The sequence below is a fragment of the Castor canadensis genome, chromosome 6 (assembly GCF_047511655.1).
Source record: "Castor canadensis chromosome 6, mCasCan1.hap1v2, whole genome shotgun sequence".
In the NCBI taxonomy this organism is placed as follows: Eukaryota; Metazoa; Chordata; class Mammalia; order Rodentia; family Castoridae; genus Castor; species Castor canadensis.
In genome coordinates, this window is record NC_133391.1 from 83,450,459 (window position 1) to 83,476,689 (window position 26,231).

The 26,231-nt window shown below is 33.6% G+C and overlaps 1 protein-coding gene and 1 non-coding gene across 4 annotated transcripts in view; one reads left to right on the forward strand and one right to left on the reverse strand.

Moving 5' to 3' along the window:
* The window catches only part of Tmem232 (transmembrane protein 232), a 318,408-nt gene that overhangs the window by 260,205 nt on the left and 31,972 nt on the right, over positions 1 to 26,231 (forward strand). The gene's annotated exons all lie outside the window — the stretch shown is intronic.
* On the reverse strand, positions 879 to 980 carry LOC141424454 (U6 spliceosomal RNA). Its single transcript, XR_012449378.1, has one exon. It is a non-coding gene; the product is annotated as a U6 spliceosomal RNA (small nuclear RNA).

Here is a 26,231-nt window from a genome sequence, read left to right on the forward strand (position 1 = left end):
GACTAAGCCTCAAGTAATCAGTTCTTCTACAAATGGACCATTAGATAATTCTAACTTTTTATTTCTCAATTCCAACCAGTGTTAGAATGAATATTCTCATTCATGTTTCCTTGGGAACATGAGTAAGGCTTCCTAGAGGAACTGAGTCATATAAGCATGCATATGCAGCTTTGCTAGCCCTGCCAAATTGTTCTCCAAAGTGGTTGGGTAATTTGTAAAGCAATGTGTAAGTATTACTGGTAATCTTCATGTTTACCATAACTTAGTTTAAAGAGATTTAAATTTACCCATGTGTAAAATGATGTCCAAACATGGTCTTTTGGATTTACATTGTTTTGACTACATCTCTTTAGAGGCTGACTAGCTATTTTGATATCCTCTTTAGTGAATACCTGACTTATATCCTGTGACATTTTCTGCTGTTTTGTTTGACTTATTTCTTATTAATTTGATTTTTTAATTTTAAATTCAAATGTTGCCCCAAATTTGTTCAAAAACTGTTTTGTTTTCATTTTGGATGTCTTTCATTTAGGAAATCTTTATATATTTTCAACTTACTTTTTTTTTTGGTATGTCTAAGTAACTATGAGAAGTAAGAGTGATAAGGGCTGGTAATTTTTTTGTTTTTTTATTATACTATTGTTATACTAGGAGCACATTGTGACATTTACAAAAGTTCTTACAATATATCATAGTTGAATTCACCCCCTCTATCATCCTCTTTTATACCCCCTTTCCCCATTCTTGGAGTAGTTTCAATAGATCTCATTTTTCCATTTTTTATTCACGAGTACATACTATTTCCACTACATTCAATTTACTATTTCTTTTAAGTATTCTGAGTTTCTGTTTCCTGTTTAGAAATCCTTTCCTATCTTTTTTTAATGGAATGGTTCACGAATTTTTGTGTCATCCTTGTTAGAGGCCATGCCATTCCCCTCTGTATTGTTCCAATTTCAGTATATGTGCTGCTGAAGCAAGCATCCTTTCTTAGCTCAACAGCTTAAACACATCCTTGTATATCTTCTAGGAAACACCCACAGCTTTGATTTTCATCATGCTTTGGTCTTTAGCCCATGTAGAATATTTTATTTTGGTTCATAAAATAATTCAGGCATTTGATTTTTATTGTTTTCACATAAGAAGCACAAATTATCTTAGCATCCTTAATTATTTATTTATTAGTTATTCTTTTATGACACCCTGTTATGCTACATTTGTCAAGCACTATATTCACCTGATCTGCTTCCATGCTTAGCCCCTCCTTTTGTCATTTCTGCCCACACATCTCACTGCATTATTCATTGTAGTTTAATGACTCTGTGACAGGGCTAGTCCCTAGTTTTTCATGTCTATGATGTTATCTATTCTGGTCCTTTATTTCTTTTTATAGATTTCAAGATCATTTTGTCAAATTCTATAGTAATCTCATTAGAATTTACTTTTTTTGGGAGGGGCAGGTTGGTACTGGGGGTTGAACTTAGAGTCTCCCACTTGCAAGGAAAGTGCTCTACCACTTGAGCCACTCTACGAGCCCTTTTTTGTGTTGGCTATTTCTTGAGATAGGGTCTCACTTTTTGCCTAAGCTGGTCTTGAGCCATGATCCTCTCAATCTCTGCCTCCCAAGTACCTGGAATTATAGGCATGAGCTTCTGGTACCTGGCTCTTGTTGGAATTTTCATTTGAATTATAATGAATTTATGAATAATTAGGAAGAATTGTGATCTCTGATATGAAAAACATCTCTCCTTTTATTCAGATGTTCTACCTTCCAATGAAATTATATAAATTTCTTTTGAAAATTCATACTGTATAGTATAGCATAGATATACTATTGATTTCTGTACATTGATATTGCATCCAGTAAAAGTTTTTAACTCTCTTAATAATCTTGGTAGTTTGTAGATTCAGTTGTATTTCTATGTGTACATCATAACATCTATAACTAGCTACATTATTTATGTGGAAATTTATTTCTTTCCCTTTAGTTATTTCTAGAGTAGGATCTCCAGGTGATCTCGAAAACAAGTGATCATAATGGTCATTTTTACATTAATTGTATTATAATTATATATATATATGTATGTATGTGTGTATTTGGCATTTGGCACCCGTGTTTGAGCTTGGGGCTTCCCGCTTGCTAGGCAAGTGCTCTACCACTTGAGTCATGCCTCCAACCCTTTCTGCTTTAGGGTTTTTTTCAGATAGGGTCTCACATTTATGCCCAGGGCCAGCCTCAGACCATGATCCTCCCTCTAGCTGAGATTACAGTGCACACCACCACACCTGACTTATTTGTTGAGATGGAAAGATTTAGAATCTCACTAAATCTTTGCCCCAGTAGGCCTTGCACTAAGATCCTTCCCATATTCTACTTAGTAGCTGAGATTATAGGTATGTACCACCAAGCCTAGCCTAACTATATTTTTTGCTGCAAGTTTTGGAAAAGTGTACTTTCTTTATTTAAAAAAGTTTCCACAAATCACAGTTGGATATGAGTTTTAAAATCCATTTGTTCTGAGATTTAGCAATTTGTCTTGATTCATCTGTTGGGATGGAATATGATAAAATCACATTCATAATACTTAAATATTACACTATTTGGTCATGATTTATCTTCCCTTAAATTGCTGGGATGCACCTTGCATTTGAAAGCTTGTGGAAAAAGTCAGTGTTAATGGTCTTCATATCTTTTTTTGTGGTGTTTATTTTTTAACATAAAATCTCAATATAGTCCATTTAATGGTTTTGGGTTCTTTTCTTGCCTTAAACACCGTCTCACCTTTTATCAATTGTGCCAACACTACTTTTTATGATCTATTTTTGTTTTGAGGAATATTGAAATCATCCAATTTTTTTCAAAAACTTTGTGGTATCCCAATTTTTATTATTCTTTAAAACCAGCTATTTGGGGATATTATTTTATATTTCCTCAATCTCTTCTTTGTCTTTTTAAAATAAATTATGTATGTCCTTTTTGTCATTATTACCTTTACATTAAAGACACTATTACTCAACTACTATATAATGGTTTTAGATTTTGTTACTTTAAATGATTTTTAAAGTTACCTAATGATACATGAATATATAAATGATATTTAAACTTACAAGGTGTAATTATGAAGCCTAAGTATGTTTAGAATAGTTCCTGCCAAATAATAAGTGCTCAATAAATTATAGCTAAGTGCCTATCATTCATTCTTTGCTCCTGTTTCTGTATGGTAGTCTCACTATGTTGCCAGGCTGTCCTCTAACTCAAGATTCTCCTGCCTCAGCCTCCTAAATGCTGGGATTGTCAGTGTGTATCATTATGCCTGGCTTGCCTGTAACTCATTCATTCACCTTTGATAACATTAAACTGCTTTTATATTCTTTCTCTTCATTTTCCTCCATATTGTGTTAAAATGATCTGAGTCTTTAGATACAGAGTAATGTCACTGCTTTTTAAAATAATCTTAATCTGCTTAAATGCTTGTTTTACCATTCTGATACTGATTTTTACAAGCACATTAAATCTTTAAAAGTAAGATTTTATGAATATTGTTTTCTCTCAGTACTCCCATCTTAAAATGGACATGGATCCTGGATAGGTCTTTTCTCCTTTATTTTCTGGGATGCTCTATGGCTTTCTTGGACACAAAAAATATTAAACTTTGTGGCATTAGCTATTAATTGTAATGAAAGTTTCTTCTTTAATTGTAAACCAAATGAAAAAATATAATGGAGAAAAATACAGAAGATCTTTGCTGTTCAAAGCTAAGAAACTCGTGCTTCTCAAACAGGAGAGCATAAAGCACATTTTCTTTCCAAGTCTTCTCTCTGCTAGTACTCCATTCAATCGCATTCTGTAAGCTCTTCCTACAGACATATTGGAATTCACCCATTTCTTTCCGTCTGCACTCTACTTCCCTCGCCAAGCCACCATCCTCTTCCATCACGTAACAAGAGTAGCTCAAAGTGATTTTCCCATTTGTAGTTTTACCCCTCTTCAAACAAATCTGTTCTCCTCTATTGTACTAATAATTTGCCCTAGCTAATGAAAGACTAATTCTGAGTAGAGAAGCAGAAGGGATTTGACATCATTCTGGACATCTGTAAGAATAAAAAGAATCATTTCAAACAGTGAGGGGTGAGACTCAAGTGGAGAGTGCTTGCCTGGAATTTTTCAGCCCAGAGGTAAAAGGCCCTTGTTCACCTTGTCTGCTTGGTAAGGCCCCTCTGAGCAGTAACTTTTAGCACTCCTGAAGGCTTCCTGCGTATCTTTGCCTATGCTGTTGTCACTCAGAAACCATATAGCACTTAGAGGAGGCTGCATAGTTTAGACGCGGCAGATACCATTGTAATGGCTTGTGTACTGGTAACTTCATTATCTTACATTTAGTATTACCTCCCATTTCTCAAAATTGATTTTCCTCTATTAGCCTTTTGTTTGACTCAGTGGTTCCCCTCATGTTATTGTAAACCCCTTGAGAAATAGGACATCTAGGTTCAAATGATTCCTTTAAGGATATAAGTAATTATAATTTGAAGTAAACTTAACACATTATTTTGAAAGTAATGGACATATCACACTGGAACAAACAAATTTCAGTTTTTACAAAAAATGAAAAATGTTTCCCCCAGTGCTTTTGATTAAATTTAATGGCTGATATCAAAACAACCCAATTAGGTTAACTTGTCTGAAAAAATAAAAGAATCAACTTGATAGTTAAATATAGACCTTGATTCTGACATTAAAATCAATACTAAATGAGGCAACATTTTTCTCATTTACTCTCTTTCCAACTAAGGAGATTATAGTTTTTAATATAATTTTCACTGAATTGTTCAGGTTAAATTTATTAGCTACAAACATCTGAGGTAACAGTGAAATAGCATTCATGATACTTTGTTACTGGAAAAGTTCAGTTTCAGTTTTAGTTCAAGCACTTACTAGCTTTGTGAGTTTAATCAATCGCCCTGTTCACTCAGAGCCTCAGTTTCTTAGTAGGATATTAGAATAATTCTGTCTGCCTCACAGGCTCCATATAAGGATTAAATGAAATAGTATCTGTGAAAATATTTGTATACTCAGCAGCAATTCTACAGAAAAATACATTTTTATCTCAAGAGCTAGTTTTAGACTGCAAAATAAAAGGTCATTTCCTGAAATGTATTTTCTAAATAAAAACACCTTTCTTCTAACCAAGAAACTGGCTTTCTTGTGTCCTTTGATTGGCTAACCAGGCCATTCTAACAATCAATGTGATAAAATTATTCTATTACAACCAGACTATGACTACAGCCTCTTTCTTTGTACCATACAACAGGGTGATGGGCTTATGTCATATTTTCTGCATAGGTTATAGATGCTTAATGGGTAGTATGCTATCGTGCTTGGGTCACTACTCCACACAGGTTGGATTGGGAGCAGGCACGTTAGACATGTCCTCTTGAACTTCTGTTCTGAGCCTCATCAGTGCTGAGCACACTGTGATGCAAACACAAAGCATGCACAAGCACTGCTTCTCAGTGAGAGTTTTTCTTCTTGCTATGGTTCAGTGTGAAGATGGAATAATGAAGGGGAAGAGAATATGAGAGATGGTTTTACATCTGTCCCTCCCCTCACACAGGCCTCGCTTAGACTCTATGAGCACTCAAAATCACTGTGCCAGGCCGCAAGCAATCTTTCTGTGGCTCACCCCACAAATGGGAATTTATATAGGAACTCCAGCATTTTTTATTATTATTAACACATTAATTATATAAATTAATGGTTTCACTATAACATATCCACCCATGCATATATCAGGCTTGGATCATGTCCACTCTTGTACCTTCCCTTCTCTCCTCCACTCCATCCACCCCCACCCTCTTCCACATCTCTCCTTTTCTACTTTTAGCAAATCCTTATTTTTGTTGTTACTTTTGTTTCCACATATGAAAGAAAATGTGGTATTTGTCTTTCTAAGTCTGGTTTATTTCACTTGACATAATGTCCTCTGTTCTACCCATTTTCTTGAAAATAAAAGATTTTATTCCTCTTTTGAGTGAATAATACTTCATTGTTATCCATTCATCTGTTGATGAGCCCCTACGTTGATTACATATCTTAGCTATTGTAAGTGGTGCTACAATAAACATGGGTATATGAAATTCTTTTTTGTATGCTGACTTTATTTCCTTTATTATATACCCAGGATATAGATAGATATAGATATACAGGATATATATATATAGAGAGAGAGAGAGCCTCCATCCTCTCTTTCATACTGGCTGTACTAATTTGTATTCCAACCAACAGGGTATAAAGGTTCCTTTTTCTCTACATCCTTACTAGCATTTTCTACTTTTTGAATAACAGATATTCTAACTGGGATGAAGTGGAATCTCAATTAGTTTTGGATAGTAATTCCTTTATGACTAAAGATACAGAGCATTTTCTCACATATTTATTAGCCATTTGTACTTTGTGTGTGTGTTTATAATTTTTTTATGTTTTTTTCTACTAGGATACATTCATTGCATAGAGGGAAATCATAGTGACAATTCCAATAAGACTTATATCGTACATTACATTGCCCCCATCGGCTCTCCCCCTCAACCCCCTCCCCACCCACTTAAAGCAATTGCAAGAGGTTTCTTAGTTTTGTTTCATATAAGTATGTGAAGTCCATCTACCATATACTGCCACCTTAATCTTCTTCATTCGCCCTTCTCCCTACTACTACTACCCCCCCACACACTGTACCCTTTTTACAGTCCTGTTTTTCGTTATTAATATTTAAGTTTATGTTTAAAGGGGTGTCCAATGTGTGCCCACTGTGGGTGTGCTTTGCTTTGGTCCATTCAACCCCTTCCATTACTCTCCCTTACCCCTTTACCTCCCATGCCCATTTTTCAATAGCATTCACTACACATCCTTATATCCTCTACCTTCACATTCTAGGTTTTATGATATCACTGATGCTGTATCACATTCTTTTCCTTTCCCTCTTTCCCTGAGTTCCATAGAGTAATTCCACTACTACAAACATATTCTACATCTGAGTTTGTATACGATCATGCTTGCTTTTTGTGTATGTTTATCTTTTGGATCAGTCTGCCATGTATGAAAACATGCAACCTTTGTGTTTCTAAGCCTGACTTACTTCACTTAACACGATGTCCTCCAATTGCATCCATTTACCTTCAAACCACATGTCATTATTCCTTATGGCTAAGTAATACTCCATTGTGTATATATACCACATTTTCTTGATCGATTCATCGGTTGTAGAGCACCTGGGTTGTTTCCAAAGTTTGGCTTTTGTGAATAGTGCTGCAATGAATATCAGTGTACATGTGTCTCTACTGTATCCAGTCTTTTGTTCCTTTGGGTAGATGCCCAGGAGTGGTATCACTGGATCATATAGCAGTTCTATCCTTAGCTTTTTGAGGAATCTCCATACTGCTTTCCATAGTGGTTGTACTAATTTGTGTTCCCACTGACAGTGTATAAGGGCTCCTGTTTCCCCACATCCTCACCAGCATTTGTTGTTGTTGCTCTTGATTCTGGCCATTCTAACTGGGGTGAGATGAAATCTAAGTGTTGTTTTGATTTGCTTTTTACCACCAGGGAAATTGAACATTTCTTCATTCATTTACTGGCCAATTGTACCTCTTCCTTTGAGAATTCCCTGTTTAATTCATTTCTTCATTGAGGTGTTGATTTTTGGGGTTTTGAGTTTTTTGAGTTCCCTATAGATTCTGGATATTAGTCCCTTATTGGATGAGTAACTGGCAAAGATTTTCTCCCATTCTGTATGTTGTCTCTTGAGTCTGGTGACTGTTTCTTTTGCTGTGCAGAAGCTCTTTAGTTTGATGCAGTCCCATTCTTTCGCTTAGATGCTGAACCTTTTGAGTTCTGTTTAGGAACTATCTGTTCCTACTGCTTCCTGGAGTTGTTTCAGAGTTTCAGGCCTTATATTAAGGTCGTTCATCTACTTTGAATTGATTTTGGTACAGGATGAAAGACAGGGACCTAGTTTAAGTCTTCTACATGTATATATCCAGTTTTCCCTGCAGCATTTGTTGAAGAAGCTGCCTTTTTTCCATCATGTGTTTTGGGCTCTTTTGCCATTTGGTACTGCTTATTTTGAAACATGCCTATTCAAATAATTAGCTCATTTTTTATTGGATTACTTGTTTTTTGTTGCAGTTTTTTAATTATTTATGTATTCTGGATAATAATCTTCTGTCTGATGAATAGCAAAGATCTCAAAATAGATCAAAGATTTTAATAAAAGACCTAAAACATTGAAGCTATGACAAAAAATCAAAGAAGACACACTTAAAGATATTGGCATGACAATGATTTTCTGGATAAGACTTCAGTACCTCAGAAAACAAAGCCAGAATTAACAAATGGGATTACATAAAATTAAAAAGCTTCTGCAAAGGAAAGGAAACAATAGAGTCAAGAGATAACCTATAGAATGGGAGAAAATCTTGGTAGCTATGCAGCATTTTATTAGTGTTAATGTGCTGTGTGATCAGAGTTTGCATGGTCTATAGTGTTTTGGCCTTTTACTTTTAACCTATTTATTGCTAAGAGTGAGTTTCTCATAGATATTTTATCCTTGAATCTTTCTTTTAGGTCAACATAACAATCTTTACCACTGAATTGGAATATTCAGATTGTATACATTTATTGTAATTATTGATATGATTGGTCCTAATCATGCCGTCTTTATCCTCCATTTTTCTTTGTTCTCTTTTTCATTCTTTGTATTTCCATGGAATAAGTTTTGAGTTAATTGAGCTTTTCTATGATTCATTTTCAGTCCTGTTTTGATTGATGTATAAGCTATAGCTCTTTGGTGTGCTATTTATATACTTGTTATATGTTTCTCCATAGGCATCTTTATCTTGTCACAGTAATCTTTCAAGTAATATTATCATATGTTACAAATAATATAAAAGAGCTATTCTTTTATCTCTCTTTTGCTGGTCTCTAGGTTATTCTTGACATAAATTTTATTTCTATACTAGTTATAAATCTCACATCATTATTTTTACTGTTGATGCAAAGCTTTCAAATAAATAATAGGACAAAAATATTCTACATTTACTCATGCACTTACCATTTCTGGTGTTTATTTCTTTGTATACTCCAGAGTTCTTTCTGATATTCTTTTCCTTCTGCCTGCAGGACTTTTAATATTTCTTGTGGCACAAAATGTACATGCCTGCTAGTGATTAACACTTTTTAAATTTTTATGTCTGAAAAAGTGTTTATTTTGCATTAATATTTGAAAGATACTTTTTTGTGGAAAAATAATTCTATGTTGGCAGTGTTTTATTTTGTTTGGTTTTAGTGTTTCTTTAAATAATTGTTCTGCTATCTTCTGGCCTGCATTATTTTCTTGTGTTATAATACACAAAAGCTACTGTCATCTTTATCTTTGTTTCTCTGAATACCCTTTGCATTTTTATCTCTTTCTTTTAATTTTTTTATATTTAAGTTTTACTAAATTGATGATGATAAGCATTGGTGAAACTTTATGTTTAGAATTTGTTGCTTAGAATTTGCTTAGAATTTGTTGAGCATATTACATCTGTAGGTGGGTAGTTTTCAAAAGTTTGGAAGAGGCCAAACCCACACCTGCAATCTTAGGTCTTGGGAGGCTAAGAAGCAGGAAGATTGAAAGTTTGAGGTAAGCCTGGGCTACATAGAGAGATCTTGTCTCAAAAAGTTTTAAAAAATGGAAGAGATTTGAGTATTGTTTCCTCAGTTTTTCTTGCCTCATTTCTCCCTTCCAACAGAGACTCCAACCATATGTATATTCAAGTCACTTGAGATTGTTCCACAGTGTACCTGTTGTTCATTTTGTTTTCAGTCCTTTTTCTCTGTGTATTTTTAATTTATATTGCTATATATTTAAATTTACCATTTTTTCTCTCAAAATGTTACTCTCTCATTGATCCCAGAAATGTCTTTTCCATATCAGATATGTTTTTATTTCTAAACATTCACATTGGGTCTTTCTTATACCTTCTAGATTTATGCAATGTATTCAGTCTTTCCTCTGGCATCTCAACATGTGGATTATAGTTATAATAACTGTCCTTGTGTATAATTTCTATTCTCTGTCACCACTGGATCAGCTTTGATTGATTTTTCTTCTCCTTATGGGGTGTATTTTTCTATTTGTTTACATGCTTAACATTTTTTATTTGACACTTGATAGTATGAATTTTACTTTTCTTTGATTTTTTTTTTCTAGTGCATGATTGGGTTTCTTGGATGTGATGATTAGCACTCTCTGCAGCTCTCCAGAGTTCTGTCTCCAGGAAGTTCTCCTCTGTTTCCTTATCCTGAAAACTCTGGCCACTTGATCTGGTATTTTCCAACCCCATCTCTTCAGTTCCAAAGAACCTGCTATGTACTGTCTGGGTTCTCCCTCTGAGTCCCACAGCTTGATGGTATTCTCTGAGAAGCTGAATGCCTTTTGTTTCACAAAGTAGTTGATGACTGTCCTTTGTTGTTTGATGTACAATGTGCCAAACACTGCTAGGTACTTTCCCCCCTTTTAAAAAATATTGGGATTTTTTAAAAACATTTTGTATTAGCAAATTATTGTTTTTCTGGAGGTACATTATGACATTTACACAAGTGCTTATAATATATCTTAGTTAGATTCACCCCCTCTATCATTCTTTATCCCTCCTCCCCCTTCTTAAAATAGTTTCAACAAAACTCATTGCTCCATTTTCATGCATGAGTACATAATATTTCTGCCATATTCTCCTCCTTCACCCTTTCCTATGTCCTCCCCCCACTGGTACTAAGCCCCCAGACAGGACCTGTTTTATCTGCCTGTCCTTTGTTTTTGAAAACAGACATTTTTGTTTGTTTATGTTAGCTATACAGGGAATTTCATTATGACATTTCTGTGTATATGTATTATATCCCACTTTTAATCTAATTTTCTAATCTTTTGCTCAATATGCAAACTTTTTGTTTATAATTGATTTACTGTGAGGAATTTCCTACAGGGAGAAATTATGCTACTCAATTAGTTCTATTTATAGATTAGTATCTTGATATTCTGGTTTTGTGCACATATTTTTAAAGTTTGTTTAATTCCATAATTTGCTTGTTGTGAATAGTGCTGTAATAAACACGGGTATACACATACCTCAATAGTAAGCTGACTTTGATTCGCTTGGGTATATATCCAGAAATGGTATGGATGAATTATATGGGCATTCTGTTCTTAACGTTTTGAGGAATATAAATTACCGATTTCCATAGTATAGACTGGACTAATCTACATTCCCACAAGCATCAGTAAAGATTCATTTTTTTCCCCACATCCTTGTCAGCATTTGTTACTTGTTTTCTTCTCTCTCTTTCTCTTTTTTTTTTTTTTTTGTTTTGGTGGAAGCTGGAGTTTGAACTCAGGGCTTCACACTCACAAAGCAGATACTCTACCTCTTGAGCCAGTCCCTTTTGCTCTTGTTATTTTGAAGATGGAATCTCACTATTTTCCCAGCTGACATCAAACTGTGATCCTCCCAATATCAGCCTCCCAAATGGCTAGGATTACAAGCATGAGCTTGACACCTGGCTTGTTATTTGTTTCCTTGACGATGGCCATTCTAACTTGGATGATGTGAAATCTCAAGGTCATTTTGATTTACATTTCCCTGATGACTAAGGATGTTGATCATTTTTTCATGTATTTACTGTTCATTAAAAAGTATGTTTTGCCCATTTATTGATTGGGTCATTGGTTTTTGCTGTTTTAGTATATTATGTAGTCTAGGTATTAGTCTATGTTGGATGAATACATGACAAAGATTTTCTCCTGTTGTGTAGGATGCCTCTTCACTCTGTTTGCTATTTCATTTGCTGTGCAGAAATGTTTTAATTTAATGCAGTCCCACTTGTCAATTTTCACTCAAGTTTCCTGAACTTTTGGAGTCCTATTCAGAAGCTCTGCCTATGCCTACATCTTGAAGCAAACCTCCCATGTTTTTCTTCAGTAGTTTCAAAGTTTCAGGTCTTATATCAGGTTTTTGATCCATTTTAAGTTTATTTTTGTAGAGGGTGAGAGATAGGTATCCAGTTTCAGTCTTCTACATGTGGATATCTAGTTTTCTTGGTAGCATTTAATAAAGAGGCTTTCTTCATTGTATTTTTGGCAACTTTGACAAGATTCAGATAGCTGTAGCAACTTGGTCTGATTTCTGGGTATTCTACTCTAGTAAATTGTTCTACATTTCTGGGGGGGTTTTTTGTGCCAGTATCATGCTATTTTTGTTATTATGGCTGTGTAATATGGTTTAAAATCAGAAATTATGATACCTCCAGAATTGTTCTTTTTGCTCAGGATTGCTTTGGCTATTCTGGGTCTTTTGAGTTTCAATATGAACATTAGGAATTTTTCCTATTTCTTATATGAACATTTGAAATTTTGATGAGGATTACATTGAATTTGTTGATCACTTTTGGTAATATGCCCATTTTAACAATATGTATTATGCTGATCTATGAATGTGAGAGGTCTTTCAATCTTCTAGTGCCTTCTTTGTTTCTTCAGTGCTACATAATTTTCACTGTAGATTTATTTAATATTTTTGGTAAGTTATGACTAGGAAGTTCTTTGAGGCTATTGTGAATAATATTGTTTTCCTAACATAATTTCCAGTGAATTGTTGGTGTATAGAAAAGCTACTGATTTTTGCATATTGATTTTGTATCCTGCAACTTTGATAAAAGTGTATAAAAGATCTAAGAGTCTTGTAGTAGAATATTTAGCATATTTAAGTGATATTGTATTATCTACAAATAGGGATAATTTGATTTCTTCCTTTCATGTTCATATAACTTTTATTTCTCTTTATTTATTCCTCTAGCTAAGATTTCAAGCAATGTAATGAATACAAGTTGTAAGAATGGACATCTTTGTCTCATTCCTGATTTGAGAAGGAATACTTTCAGTTTTTCTAAATTCAGTATAATGTTGTCTATAGGACAACACTGAATTAAGATAGCCTTTATTATCCCTCTATTCAGGAATTTTATGATGAGTGGATATTAGACTATTTCAAATGTTTTTTTCTTTCTCTATTAAGAAGATGATGTGATTCTTATCCTTGATTGTATTTATATGCTATATTATATTTATTGATTTGTTTATGCTGAACCATTCTTGCATTCCTGAAGTGAATCTATGTTGATAATGATGTATGATCTTTTAAATTTATTGTTGAAATTGGTTTGTGAGTATTTTATTGAGAATTTTCTTGTCTTGGTTGGACTGGAGTTTGAACTCAGGGCTTCACACTTGTAAAGCAGCTCCTCTAAGGCTTGAGACACACTTCCAGTCCATTTTGTTCTCATTATTTTTGGCAATGGGATCATGTGAACTGGACTGACTTCAAACCACAGACCTCCCAACCTCAAGCATGAGCAATCAGCTCCTGGCTTATGTGCTATATTATTATTAATTTGCCTATGTTGAACCATCCTTGCATTTGTGGAATGAATCCATGTTGATTATGATTTGTGATCTTTTTAATTTGTTGTTGAATTCTGTTTGTAGCTATTTTATTGAGAACTTTGCATCTATGTCCGTCAAAGAAATTGACCTATAGTTTTCTGTTTGTTGTGTCTTTATATTGTTTGATATGAAGGTAATACTAGCTTCATAGAATGAATCTGGAACAGTTCCTTCCCTTTATATTCTGTGGAATAATTTGAAGAATGTAAGTGTTTTTTCTTCTTTAAATGTCTTGAAGAATTCAGTAGTGAATCTATCCAGTCTGGGATTTTCTTTGTTGGGCATTTTTTGTTACTATATTAATCTCATTGCTCATTATTTATCTGTTTAGATTTTTTTTAATATCGTCTTGGTTCAAGTTTGGTTGGGCACATATGCCTAGAAATTTGCTAATTTCCTCTAGATTTTCTAATTTATGAGAGTAAAATTTTCAAAATAGTGCCCAATCACCTTTTGAATTTCATTGGAATCTGTTATAATGTCTACTTCTTTGTCTCTAATTTCATTATTTATGTCTTTTTTCCTCTTTTGATTAGTTTTGCTAAGAATTTTGTTGATCCTGTTAATATTTTCAAAGAGAAACTGTTTCATTGATCCTTTGTACCCTTTGTTTTCCATCTGGGTAATGTCAGTTCTAATTCTTACCATTTCTTTACTTCTACTAATTTTGGGATCAGCTTGTTCTTATTTTTCTGTGATTTTGAAGTGCATCATTAGGTTATTATTTTCCGTTCTTGATTTTCAACATAGGCATTTGTAAATATAAATGTCCCTGTTTTGGCTACATTCATTGTATCATCAGTTCTGGTATGTTGTGTTTTAATTTTTATATGATTCTTGGAATTTTAAACGTCCTCCCTGATTCTTTGATGGCTTATCAATGGTTTGAAAGTGTACTACTCTAACTCCATGTGTTTATATATTTTCTGTAGTTTCTCCTGCAATAAAATACAAAAAGTTAATATTTGGTAAAACTTTATGTCCTAAATATGGTCTATTTTGGAAAAAGTTTTATGGACTACTGAAAAAAATGTATTTCCTGCCAATTTTAGGTGGAATATTCTATCAGCACCTGTTAAGTACATTTGATCTCTGGTATAATTTAACTTTGATGTTTCTTTGTTGGTTTTTTGTTGAATGACCTATCTTTCAGTGAGAATGGGGTATTGAGGCCACCACTACTACCTTTTTGGGGACTAGTTGTGCCTTTATGTCCAGTAGTGTTTGTTTTATGAAATTGTATGTGCCAGTGTTTGGTTCATATATGTTTATAAGTGTTATATGCTCCTGATGGAGTAGTCCATGTGTCAGTATGAAGTGACCTCCTTTTTGTCTTCCAATAACTTTGGTTTGAAGTCTGTTTTGTCAGGTATGAGTACAGCTAGTCTTTTTGCTTTCAAGATCCATTTGCTTAGAACATCTTTTTCTAACTTTTAACACTAAGTCTGTTTTTGTCTTTGCTAATGAGGGGCATTTCTTGCAGGCAGCAAATCATTGGACCTTGTTTTCTAATCAAATCCATACTTTGTGTCTTTTTCTTTTACAGGAAATAAATATTTATTTGCAATATATAAGAAACTGTGTGCTAAAAGGATAGATTTGTAACTCTGAGTTTATGCTAATGAATGGTTTAAAGTGCAGAAGTTTGTGTCTTTTAATTAGACATTTGACATCTTCACCATTCAGACCGATTGTTGGGAGGTTTATGTTAATTCCTCTCATTTTGTTTTGTTTGTACTGCTTGATTCTTTCTTAATCCTCATTTGCTGATCTACTATTCTAGTGAGTTTTATTCATTGTCATTCTTTCATGGTTATGTTTTTCTTCCTCTTCTGTGTGTAGCATTCCTTTAAGAATTATCTGCATACTGGCTTAGTGATCATGAATTCCTTTAGTTTGTTTTGATTATGGAATGTTTTATCCCTTAATTATGCAGGATAGTTTTTCTGGATACAGTATTCTAGGTCAGTCAGCAATTATTTTCTGTCAGAGCTTGAAATATGTCATTCCACGACTTTTTGCGTTTAGAATCTTTGTTGAGAAATCTGCTGTTATTCTCATGAATTTCCCTTTATATATGACTTGATGCTTCTCTCAGCTTTCAATATTCTTTCCTTGTTCTGAATACTTTAATGCTTTAATTTTAATATGATATGGGGATATTTTTCTATGGTCTTATGTGTTAGAGTACCAAAAGTCTCCTGATTGAACATCTCTTTTCCAAAACTTAGAGATTTTTCTGTGATTATTTTATTAAATATGTTTTCTATATCTTTACTTTTTGCTTCTTCTCTTTCTTCTATCCATGATTCATAAATTTAGTTTTATAACAATGTCCTAGAGCTCATATATGTTCTAGTTATAGTTTCTTGTTTTTCTTTATTATTGTCTGACTGTTCTAATTCATCTACCTTGCCTTCAAGTCCTGATATTCTGTCTTCCACTTAATCCACTTTTTTTGTTGAAGCTTTCAACTGAATTCTTTATTTGGCCCATTGAACTTTTCATTTCCAAATTTTAAATTTGATGTTTTTCAAGATTTCTGTAACATTACTGAATTTCTCTTTCATATCCTGCACTCTTTCTTATTTAGTTCAGCTATTTATTTGTATTTCTTTTGAGTTAATTCAACTGTTTGTTTGTGTCCTCTTTGATTGTACTGATCAGTTTTGTAATTATCCTTTTAAATTCTTTGAGATTTCATCTACTTCACTACCTTAGACTCTATTACTGTGGAACTGCTGATCTTCAGAAGTCTTCTTCCCTCATTGTTTCACATGTCTTGTGTTTCTGCATAGGGATTTGTGCATCTGGGCATCTGGAGCAAAGTCATTGGTTGGAGATTTTAATCACATGTATTCTTCCATTTGAAGTATTAATGTTCAGGCACAACCAAGGTTGAGGTGCAGTTTCTCACCATTGGACTTGGTATGTAGTTCAGTATCCAAATACTCACCCAACATGACCAAGTCACTGTGTCTGATATTTACCACCACTCAAATAGAAGACAACTAGTTGTAGAAGCAACCACAATTGATACACAGACACTATGAAAATATAATAATAACTACTTATAAATAATCATAATCACAACTCCAGTAACATTAGAGAAGCAAAAGAGAAAAGAGAATAATTCATGTACTAAAAATATATTAATAAGCATATGCATGGAAATAATATGTGAGTACTAGAAAAAAGAGAAATAAAAATAGGGGAAAGAAGAAGCAAAGAGATAGGGAAGTCCAGCTAAATGTAAAGTAAGAAGGGATTCAAAAATAGCAAACAATCAACCAAAAACAATAAAAATAAAGAATTAGAGAAGTAGGAAGTAGAGAAAGAAGAAATAAGAAATAAAACTGATCTAATTGAAGACAGAAAGAGAATAAAAACTGAGAGTAGGTAAAAAAAGGAGAGTAAGGAAGAATAGAGGATTAAAAGTTAAATATTACAACATGGGTGTGGTGGTTCACATCTATAATGCCAGCACTAAAGAGGCTAAGGTCAAGACACTGCAGTTCCAGGACAGCTTGGGCCCTATATAGAGAGCACATCTCAAAAAAAAAATGACAAAAGAGCACAAAGAAATTAGATTTTAAATGGTGAAGTAATATAAGTGATGTATAAAAGCAAAGAGAAAAAAGAAAGTATAAAAATAGATATGTAGAAGAAGAAATAAAATTCAAATAAATACATATTTTTTAATAATATGAAAGAATAGGTTTCCAGTCCTGTAAGGATGCCAGTCATGTGGACAGCAGTGCAGAATCTCAATCAATGCTATCTTTACTTTCTCTGGCCACTTCAGCTGCACACCATTGGTAAGATCAGTCTGTGTGCTATTTGGCTTCCTTGTTTCTCCTCATGGTGCTTTCCTAGCAACCAAAGAATGTGATTTGGGCAGAGCCAGCCTTAATCACTTCTCAGGACTGATGGCCCTAAGAAGACCACAAGCTTACTGCTGGCAGGTCATAATGTCTAGAACCTTCCAGCATCTGGACCTTGGTCAGATCTTCAAAAGGGTTGCTGCTCTCTAGCTTCTCCCAATCTCTGACCTGGAGATGTTGTTGATCAGTGGGTGCCACTATTAATTAACCATGATGCATTTCATCCATCTGTAGCATTTGAGGGTATCAGGGTGTCTATGGCTTCTTTCCAGTGTATCTCCCCATAATCACACCTTACAGAGTAAAAGGCTGCTGCAGAGCCAGCCAGCTGGCCTCCTGACAATAGGAGATGGAACCTGGAGATAGATCCCAAAATGGTGATCAGATATTTATTTTAACTTATGTACTCTTTCTACTTATAAACAATGTTTATTATAAAACAGCATGCTGTATTATATCGACAGCAACCTCATATACCTTGAGGTTGCCATGTCTTTTGGTTGTATTATTTTTTTCTTATACTTGATTTCATCTCATGTTGTTTTCTTTATCATGGCCCTAGAAACAAAAGGCCATGTATATGTATATAAATAAATTGCAATATATATGTATATATATACTAAATATTAATAATACACCAAATCAATGTATATACTAAACATAGATTATACTAAATATATATACACATATACACTTCCATATCTTTGTCTATCAGTAATATAGCCTGGACGTATAGTGGGTTATATCATTTAAGTTTATGTAAATATGATCTATGAGCTGGGAGCTGGTGGCACATGCCTATAATCCTAGCTACTTGGGAGGCTAAGATTGAGAGAATTATGGTTTAAGGCCAACCTGGGCAAAAAGTTTGTGAGACGTACATCTAAATCAAGAGCTGGACACAGTGCCATCATCCCAAATTAGAGGAGGCTGAGTTGGGTGGATTGTGGTTCCAGGCCAGCCTAGGTATACAAGTTTGGGAGACCTCATCTAAATGGTAAAAAGTTGAAGTGTTGATATGCACCTGTTATCCCAGCTAAGATGGGAAGTATAAAATAGAAGGATCATGGTCTAGGCCAGCCTGGGCAAAATGTGAGACCCTATCTCCAAAATACTCAGAGCCAAAAAGGCTGGAGATGTGGCTCAAGAGGTAGAAAACCTGCCTAGCAAGTATGAAGCCCCGAGTCCAAACCCCAGTACTACCAAAAAAAAATCTCTATAATGTTTCTATGATGACAAAACTGCCTAATGACACATATCTTAGAATGTACCCCTATTGTTAAGAGATACATTATTTACTTAGGTAAGTTCCTAGATTAATGGCTGGGTATATGAGTTAGATTTGTGAAATTATCAAATTGTTAAAGTGAGCCTTTAATGTGTTTGTTACATACCAAAAATACTGAGGAAGTCTTCTAAATAGCCAATTAAAATTAAAGTCTTCATTAAATAAATGGTACACTAGAGAGGAAAAGAAATTAATATTCTGCTACATTCAAACAACTATGCTGAAACTTGGCCCAGCTAACATATTAAACTGCTTAAATTCAGGACTGGTAAAGTGTCTGGGCAGTAGGTTACCCCTTCATGGACTCTGCCTGTCATATGATGTTAACCACCAATCATAGATGACATTGATGGAGTGGCTTAAGAAGTTGAATGTGACAACTTTGTCAGGTAAAGGTCCCAGCGACAAATAGAAAGGTGGACATGACCATGACTCTGAGGAACTTCCAGTTTGATGCCTCACTGATGTAATATTTTATCAAGACATTTTTCCAAGCAGGCTGGTCTTCTTGACCTGATTTTCTCTGTCTTCATCTATCAGCATATTCATTTGACAGTGTGCTAATTCAGTAAGAGAAAGTAAAGACAGCTTTTCACTCTGTATCCACATCAAAGGTCTTTTGGTAGTGCTTTCCTTGGTGTGATTTGTTAGATAGCGTCGGTTTTCTTCAGGAAAATAGTCAATTTGTAAGGCTGTACTGACTTAAGTAAACCAGTTCTAAGTTCTGGTTGGCTTCCTGTGGGAGCATTACCAGGACAGGCAAGCATGCTCCACTTTTGACTTACTGATTTACTGTCTCAATACCCTTGTAAATGCATGTAGTAGAGTGAGTTGGAAAGCATGGAATTTTATAATAGTTCAGGATAAATAAATAATTTGATAGATAGAAAGATACAGAGATAGATAGATAGACAGATAGAAGATTCTTCACATATATAAGATTAGCTCCCAGGCCTTTCCAAACATGGTGGTGATTTATATTATCCCAGTTATCTCTCTTTTGTTCAAAATGTTAAGCTCTGCATGTGTTCTTCTATGCAATAATTTTCCAACTTACTTAGCATGTGTCAAATTCTCTTGTTATGTAAAGATGATGTTTTAAAATATGAGAGTTGTATACCCTCTGATTGATGCTTTGTGGTACACCTGAATAAATTTGAGCTTAGAGGTCACACCATACTCCAGCAGAGCTAGGTTCCAGGTTTCCATTTCCATTTATTACATCCTTCCAATTATAGCCACCTACCAATTAATGGCATTTTGAGTAAACTGGCAGCAATCATGTGACTACATTTTAGACAGTCTGGCTCCAGGATAATGCGTCCAGACTTGAAGAGGTTTTTTTTTTTTTTTTAATTTCCTCTACTCAGCATCTTTACTTTTCAGCCAGCATCAACACTGTCCCAAGTTGCTGACTATCATGACTAGAGAAATGAGTAGTGAGATAGTGTTCAGTAAAAACATCACAAAGTTGTATTTCTTGCATAGCTTTAATTTTCACATATTTGATAAATAATTTGTTCATTTTTCACTCATTGATAAATATTTATTGAGCATCTATGGTTTGTATCAGCCACTGTACTCTGCTAATAAAGGATAAAAAGGATAAGCAAGTTCCTTTTACTTGTGATCCTTTTAATAGGAAAACAATGAAAATAATATGTTCAGTGTGAAAATGTCTATAAAAAATGTTTAAGCAATAGCATGGAAAATTTGAATGTGGCTTCTTCATAAAAGGTGAACAGAAAAGGTCTCTCAGAGTAAGTGACATCTGAGCTAAGGCCTGGATGATGAAACAAGATAGCCTTGTGACTACTGGGAGGATGAGTATTTCAGACAGCAAGCACAAAGGCCCCCCAGGTGAGAATGACTCAACCTGCTTACATAAGGGACAGAAGGAAGTCTGGGGTGATGGGAGAACACCAAAAACCAGGTGGAAAATTTTAGCCCAAAGCAGGTGAGATGCAATTGTAGATCTGGAGCAGGGGAGGAGTAGTGGAGTTAGAGAAGAGTATTTTGAAAGTAGAACTAAGAGTACTTACTAATGAATTGAAGACAGATAAGGTGAGCAAAAGGCCTTGGGAATAACTCCCATGTACTTAGATTCAGCAACAAGGAACATTTTGTCTATTAATTAAAATAAGGTCTCTTTGAAGGAGACGAGGGGAATCGGCAGGTCTAAATGAGCAAGAGTAATATGTTTAATATGTTTGGAACATACAAAGTTTAAAATAGCTAGTAAACATCCAAATATGAAAGCACATCATAGCATAGTCTGGGGGTTATATATGACAAGTGGCAAAGTAGCCTTAAAAATAATTTTTCAAAGTATTTCAAAAGGTGATTTGTGCAAAAGTAAGTATGTTTGCTAGAAATGTTTAGCATTCCACTGAAATAATTTTGGTATATCTTTTTTTTTTTATATTATTTCAAACATGGAAAAAGTTGCAAGGGTAGTAAAAAGAGAACCCAGGTACCCTTTTCCATGATTCAAAAATTGTTAATATTTTGCTTTGTTTTCTTTATCATTTTCTCCCTATCTACAAACACACACACACACACACACACACACACACACACACACACATGAATGAAAGTTGTGCTCACATATATGTTTTTACTAAACCATTTGAAAGTAAACTTTAGGTGCCATGTCCTTGCCTTCTTATCCCTAAACACTTATCCCTAAAATTGCAATATCCTCTCGCACCAAAAAGAATATTCTCTTACATAAACACAGAACGGTTGTCAAAATCAAGCAATTCAAATTAACACATGCTATTATCTTATTCATAATCATACTCAAATTTTTCCAATTATCTTGAAATACTTTTATAGCTACTTTTCTTCCAGTTCAGGATCATACATTCCAGTTGTCATTTGAGTTTGTCTCATTTGTTTGGAACTATTACTCAACCTTTCTTTGTGTTTCTTGATTTTAACAGTTGTACAGACTACAGGAAATTACTCTGTGGAATGAAAGTCAACTAACTTTAATTTTTTATCATGATTAGGTTCAGTTATCCATCTTCAGCAAGAATAGAAGAGAAGCAATGTGTCCTTGTCAGTTTATCATATCAAGGATAATATTAATCTGTTCTATTATTGATGATTTTCATCAATTAGTTAAGGGAGTATCTAATAGATTTTGCATTCTGAAGTTACTATATATTTCTTCATTAATTAGCTAATTTGTAGGGAAATATTTTGATATGACCTAAATACCCTGTTTCCCATTACACATTAATCCACTACTCTTAACATTTGTTGATGTTTCTTGCTTAAAAATTCTTGCATTGCTATAATGGTTGCAAAATAATGATTTTTTTTACCTCTATACTTTCTACTAAGTTTAGGAGTTAGCATTTTCCTGAAAAAAATTCTTTTATCTAATTAATTAATTAATTGTTGTGCTGGGTGGGGGTACATTGTGGCATTTACAAAAGTTCTTACAACATATTAAATATATCATACTTGAATTTCACCCCCTCCACCATTGTCTTATATCCCCCTCCCCTGAAAAAGTTCTTAATTAATAATTTAATTTAATTATTTTTATATTTTATTACAGTGTCCAGTGGGTATACTTTAAGTCACTAGTAAAAGTTAAAAGGCAGGACTCATTCCTAACATTAAAAAAAAAACCTTTGATTTTGTATTTTCAACATCAAACTTAGTGCTATGTGTCTTTGAAGCTTTGTGAGCCTTTTGACACTGAGAGACACCAATCTGCTGATGGATCAAAGAGCAAAAACATCAGTGCAAATAAGAATTGGTTCACACCATCAAAAGACAGCTAGCCTAGCTGTGCCTTGCCTACCACCAGGGAGCAAGGATTGCTACTGGTACAGTTGGAAATGGCAGGAAGTTGATGTTTCTGAGGTGATAGCATAAAATGCAATATATATATAACATCTACGTTTGCTACAGGAAAGTATGCAAACAAACTAACTAGGACAGTAAAGAAACATACCTGGATCAGTTCATGAAGATACTGTTGTTTGCTCAAAGGTTTCTGAAGATCATTTACCTTAAGTAATTAATTTTTGCTGCCCCAATAGAGGCATTCATTTTTATTTGATGCACTACTTTTTTTTTTGAGAGGAAAAAGAGAAAACTCAATGCAATATAATTATAATGTCTCATATTAGATGTGATTTTACACAAGTCAGTTTAGCAAAGATTTATTTGGAGTCTTTTATATACTAGAGCTTCTGTCCAAGCTAGCACAGTAAATTCATGCTTTACCTTCCTGAATATTTCTTCTCTTCTAACTTCTCCCAACACGTAAGAGGGATATAAAATATTTTTAAAGTTAAAAAATTCATAGTGATAAAAAATAAAAAAAGAATAACCATATTCAAAAAACAAAAGAGAGGTGAGCAGTGTGAATGGGGTTTAATGTAGTGACCAAAAACCCACAGGAACTTCCATGACTTCAGGTTCTGCGGGGAATAAATGCACCTCACACCAAGTGGGAGATCATAGCCAGGCTCATTACCTGTTTCTGTATGTCCACCTCTCCCGCAAAGGGTGTAAAGATGACTACTTTCAGTGCTGCCTGGACTGCCTTAAATCAGGCTGTGTTTCTGAGAAATTATGAGACATACAGATGTACACCCTCACTCAAAGTAGGAACTGAACTAATCCTCCTGCAAATTCAGTGATCTGCAATATCCTGGTACTGCTACAGGTTGGTGTCTCCAGAAAGTGTTCTAGAACACTGGGCAACCAGAAGAAGATGAGTAGAAAATACAAAGGAACAAAGAGTGCTCAAGGAGGATAACTAGTAAAGGATGAAAGAGAAAGATAGAAATAAAAATTTCAAAGCAATTGCAGTCAAAATTATCACAATTGAATTACACAGGAGAATTAAGCAAAACAAAACCAATAGTTGAAATATGGTTTTATTCTAGATGAAATAGCAGAAAAAATGTAAATGTTTGTATTGAACTTGCATAGGCCATTAAAGATAGAATGGACAAACATCTTTTGTTTGTAAGATACATTAAACATTGACAGAAAACACAATTCTGCCCATAAACTTAGCCAGTAATATAGTGATATATATATATATATATATATATATATATATATATATATATATTTACTTATATGTGTAAATATTTACCTAATGTGGCTAATTATTTTGTCACCTTATCTAATCAACATACATACAAACTTCACAATGTACTGAAATATATATCATTTATTATATAATGGTATTTGCAGTCACATTTTAATTTAAATTTGAATATTCAAATTTATGTATACGCGTGTAGGCTTGTCTCTCTATATCGTTATTTCCATAAGAAAATCCTATTTGTATTCCACTTTAACTTACATGATTTAAGTTCTGTCTTAGGTAACTTCCTTCTATTAACATATTACATTTGAAATTAATCTATGTGGCATGTACTGGTCACCATTCCATTAGATTATAAAGTAATCTTTCATTGTCAAGATATACCAAGCTTTTATCCCAACATCATTTCAATGATATTTGGTTTCCAGGATTTTTTTTTTTGGTGACTGTAAATAGTTGCTATAAACATTCAAATAAAGTCTTTGAATCAATATATTTTTATTGCACTTGGTTAAATTCCTGGATGAAATTCGGTGTTGTGCATTTAGCTTCATAAAAACAACCAAATTGGTTTCCAATGTTACTGTTCCCATTTTGCCTTCCCATCAAGAAGGTATGAGAGATCAAGTTTGCCACTACTTCTTATTTTTAGTGTTTTGGTTTTCTATTTGTTACTTATAGCCATTCTTACAGATACGCTTTGCTACCTCATTGTGGTGTTTAAAATCACCATTGATGAGTGAGTGATTATGTAGAACAAATTTTATGTCCTCATTTAGTATCCATGTGTCTTCTGTTTTTGTATATCTTCTTTCATGGAATCATTTGTTCACCTTATTATTTCTATTAATTAATGAAGTACGAGCCTTTTTTATACAATGGTTATAAATCTTTGGCACGTATGTGTTTTGCAAATATTTTTTCCTTGACTGTGGCATATTTAAAAATTTTAGCACTATATTTAACAAAGGTCATGATAAATTTTTTATGTATTTTGATTTATTAAATTTTTTTAATTTCATGGGTCATGCTTTTGGTATGGTGACTAAGAAAACATGCCTAACCTTATTATAAAGGATTCGTCTTTCTCTTTTTTTGTAGAAGTTTTATAATTTTAGTTTATTTATAATTTCATTATATTTGTTTCTGATCTATTTTGACTTAATTTTTATATCATGGAAGGTAGGTGTCAAAGTCCTTTTATGCATATGAAAATTCAATTTTCTCAGCATCATGTGTTTAAAAGATTACTATTTATCTGTTGCACTTGCAGTTTCATCTTTGTAAAAATATGATTGATTGTGTATGTGTGGGTGTGTTCTGAAATCTCTTTCTATTCCATTGATCTATTCATCTATCTTAATATCAAATCAAATTTTCTCCTTTATTATAGCTCCATAAGTCTTGAAAAAAGGTAGCATTATTATTTTTCAAAATTGCTTTTGTTATTTTAGGGGTTTATTTTTGGGCTTTCCATGAAAATTCTATAATTGATTTGTCTATTTCTGTAAAGCATCCTTCTGAAATTTTTTTAAATTGTGGCTGTATGGCATCTCTGGATTAATTTGACAACCATTGAAATATCCTCAGTATTTACTCCTCCAATTCATGACCACTGCATAACTTTCCTTTTTTTAGATTAGTTTGGTTTTTATCAGTGTTTTGTGTTTTTCTGCACATAGATTCTACATAGATTTATATCTGATTATTTCATGATTTTGTTGCTGTTGTACATTTTTTATTGTAATTTCCAATTATTTATTGCTGGTATATAGAATCACATTTGATTTTTGAGTACTGACTTTGGTCAGGTAGCTTTGCTAAACTCTTATTAAGTTTAATGATTCTTGTAGCTTTTAAAGGATTTTATCAAATAATTCTTATCAACTACAAATAAAGATGATTTAAGTATCTATGTGCCATTTAATTTCTGATTTTTTAAGAAAACATTATTACCCTTGCTATTATACCCTTCAATGTTGCACAGAAGTCATGAGAGCAAACATCCTTGCTTTGCTTCTGATATGATGGACAAACATTCACCTTTCATCCTCATGTTTAAAGTAGGCCATAGGTCTTCATAGACGTCCTTTATCAGGTTGAGGAAGTTCACTTGTAGTCCTAGTTTTCAAAGGAATTTTTTTTATCATGTATGAGTAGCAATATTATATTTAATTTTTCTTTGTTTAAAGTGTTTCTGCATGTTTTGAAATATACATATGAACATTTTCATTCTTTAGTCTAGTGATATGGTTAATTATACTAATTGATTTTTCAAAATTAAATTAGTCCCACATTCCTGAGGTAAACCCCACCTGAATATAATTCACTATGCTTTTTATGTATCTTTGTTTGCCCTCATTTTCTTAAAAATTACATCTATGTTCATGAGAAATGCTGGTGGCTGACTCTTATCTGTCAGTCATCTATCTATATCTATC